This window comes from Penaeus monodon, unplaced genomic scaffold (genome assembly GCF_015228065.2).
Source record: "Penaeus monodon isolate SGIC_2016 unplaced genomic scaffold, NSTDA_Pmon_1 PmonScaffold_59, whole genome shotgun sequence".
NCBI classification, from domain to species: Eukaryota; Metazoa; Arthropoda; class Malacostraca; order Decapoda; family Penaeidae; genus Penaeus; species Penaeus monodon.
Window position 1 is genome coordinate 19,310 of NW_023660884.1, and position 3,949 is coordinate 23,258.

The window sequence follows — 3,949 nt, forward strand, 5'->3', positions numbered from 1 at the left end:
TTGTGTGTGTTTGTGTGTATATGTATATATATATGCATATATATATATGTATATATATGTATATATGTATATATATTGTGTGTGTTTGTGGGTATATGTATATATATATGTATATATGTATATATATGCATATATGTATATATATATGTATATATGTATGTATATGTATATATATATGTATATATATTCATATATGTATATATATGTATATATGTATGTATATATATATGTATATATGTATGTATATATATGTATATATATGTATTTAAATGTATATATGTAATACACACAAATGTAGGGCATTTGGGTTATATAACTGAAATTAATTGATGTTTTATATATTTTGCGAATTCAGGTAGCACGCTCGTCTAGTGTTAGTGCAATTACCTATGACTGATGAAAACATTCCAGTAACATTCCTTTACATACCTACCGGCATTTTTCCGCACGACTTCCGCACGAATCACAGGTTGAAGGTCTACAGATCTTACTATGCTAAACCGCGGCCCACTCATTAGTCTGTAATATTTTTTATATATTTTAAATGGCATCATAGTACAACATATTCTGCTCATTTCCTCGTGTATTCGTTCTATAAAATAATTAGTATAAATAAGCTCCAATATTTCAAGAAAAAGACCTCGATCAAAATCGACAAAATGACTGACACGCTTAATCCTACCACAGTCTTTGATTTTAAGTATTCATTTGCAATTTCCTTTTTAATGTAGGATGCATATATAGCTTTTTTGGAGAAGACGAAAACGGAAATAGCCATATGTACGTTTATTATTGTCACATGATAAGTCGGTAATATACGCAAAGGATTACTCCTCTCTCTCCACTTAAAAGACCAGCCTTCTCCTCGCGAAGGGAGTGTCAGACCTGCAACCGCCAAACCGTCTGGTCTTCCGGTCTTCCTTCCTGCGACAGGCCACTTCTTTCAGGACTGTGTAAGTTATACCGATATGTGGTGTACATATAGTAAGGTTATTTCCATCGCCTAATAATTTGGTTGAATTTCCCAAAAGGTCAACGTTTGGAGACCATAACTGGTCACTCAGTTCCATGTGTGGAGAAACAAGATGCAGAGAACTTGTTGAAGTGTTCATCGTGATCAGGTCTCTGATAGTGTAATGAGCTGTGGCAAGATGTGACTTATATTATGTTTTTTAACCTTGTGATTCATTGAGCAAATGAGGTCATGCGGAAATAATTTACAAATGTCATTAATGGGTATTTTGAGAACTGGGATGTTTATGTTTTTTCGCCCTTAGTGATTATTAATGATATTCCTCTTCTTGTTATTGTTAAATATCTGAAGAGAAAATATACACTTATACAGTGTGTTAGTATAGTGTCCATCAAGGCTATTTATTAAGCGTCATTCACCATATAATGTATTCCAGTATTTTGTAAAGTTTTGTTAACTGATAAGAAGGCTTTAAAAATATATGATAAATCCAGAAATGATAGATCTTTGAGAAATCTGAACCTTGAGAGAGAATACGATACTAAAATCTTCTGGCTATAATACCGAAGTAACTTATCAGTTTGAACGCGTTAACCTACCGCACAGTGGCTGATTTTAGTTGTATTCATTTGCAATTTTTAATATAAGTAGAAGACAACTTTAGTGGAGACAAGGAGTGATGATGTGATACGCTGTAGTTTCTGTGTACTTACTGATGTATTGGTAATGCTATTCTTGTAGACAAGCTACTTGCAGAACATGATAAGCATTTGTGATAGTAATAAAATGGATGAATAATAAAGCGTTTCGTAAAAAATTGATACAATGGTTTTATGATATACACCGTCACTCATTGTTCTTCGCAGATACTCGATAATATTGTTATAGTGACAGAATTAACCAAATTATTTATTAGTTATACAGTTATCATACTAATAGGGAAACGAAATTGCTTATATAACAGCTATCCTATACTTAGGTTTGATTTCTTCCAGATAAAAGAATAGTTTTGTTTATGCAGCCAAGACGCTCTGCTGTGTGAGTTCGAAACGCTTTAATTTCGTATCTTATTGTGGGTGTTTTCCTTTTCATGGTTGTGTACAAGTTACTGTTTTTGCTCAAATGTATATCATCAAGTGCACTAATGCCGGGCGATTTTTTATATATCATTTAGCTTGCACTAACATATGCGTGTACGTGTATGCGTGTGCATATGCATACATATATGCAGGCATATATACAGGTACATAGATGGGTTATATTAAATAGAGCATATTAACTGAAATTAGTAAGTTAGTAGACGCGCACGCGCGCACACACATACTCACACACGCTCGTATTTTACTCACTGGTATGGCTTTCATATTGCATGTTATAGTTAGCATATACCATTATGTGTGTCAAATATGTTTTATTACCAGCCGATGAAATCTGAGTAGTGGAACCCGGTGGCGGATTATCTTCCAAATTGTTATAGAAAGCATATAACAAAATAACTAATGACGCCGCGGGAATTATTTTCACGTGACAGTCAGTTCGTAGCTTTACTGGTAATTACAAACCTTCAGGTCAGTAGATTGGAGTTTGCGAAGGCGAGATTCCACTGAGATTCTGCTGTTGCTTCTGCTAATAGCCGTCGATTAGCCACATTATTACTCTTAATGAAAAAGTATTTTAACGATTAAAGGTGCAGTAGATATGGAAGCGTCGGTCACACACATTTTCCGAAGATGAAAATTAAATGTTGCGTCTTTATGTTTACTAATGTCCTTCAGAAGATGAGTCCCCGTTCTTAGCTTCAAACACCGATCACTAATTGAAGGATTGTTTACATCACTTGATAGCCTGGTGGAAAAAAAACTAATTAGATACGGACATGAGGTAAACGAAATTGACATCAATCATGTAACTGTGAGAATAAGTTGTGAAAACGGTAACTACTAAATTTATATGATTCAGTTTTAGAAGACGAAACGTAGCTAATAAATTTGTAGCTTCTTAATACAACATGAATCTGAATCTTTATGGCAAGAGGTTCTAGAATTGGAAGAGAAAACGGATATTGGTCATTTATGTTTATTATAGAATGTTGTATAAATAAGTCATAGAAAGATATCTATAATTTTACTCTTCTCTCTCCGCCTCAAAAACCAACCTTCTCCTCGCGAAGGGAGTGTCAGACCTGCGACTGCCAAACCGTCTTGCCTTCCGTGCTTCCTTTCTGCGGCAGGCCACTTCCTCCACCACTGTGGCAGTCATTCCAGGATGTGGTGTGCTTATAGTAAGGTTATTTTCATCGCATAATGCGTTGGTTGCCGCTGGAGGAACCAGAGAATCTCTAGAAGTAGGCCTGGATTCTGCGTGTGGTGATGTTGGCAAAAGAGCGAATTCTGAGGAGGATAATATCCCCTCACTCAGTTCCATGTGCAGAGAAACACGTGCCGGGAAAGTTGAAGTGAACATCGTGCTCAGTCCTTTGATAATGTGGCGAGATAGGAAAGGATCTAACATATATTGATTCGTGGAATGGATCAGGTCGTACTGTTTGGAAAGGTGAATATGTTTACCTGATTTAATATGATTTGAATCGCAGGGCAACTGAGGTCAGTAGAGTGGAGTTTGCAAAGAAAAGATTCTACTTAGACTCTGCTGTGTTGCTTCTGATAATAGCCGTGGATTAACCACATTATTACTCTTAATGAAAAAGTATTTTAATGATTAAAGGTGCAGTAGATATGGAAGCGTCGGTCACACAATTTTCCGACGATGAAAATTAAATATTGCGTCTTTATGTTTACTAATGTCCTTCAGAAGATGAGTCCCCGTTCTTAGCTTCAAACATTATCCCTCGCGGGGAAATTTCGAATGGAAATTTTTAAAAATTAAACTTATTGCAAATCGTATAATAACGTATATATTTTTATTCCCTTTCCCCGAGGAGATAGATCCCCCTTTTTCCGGTTTTTCTAAAGGGTC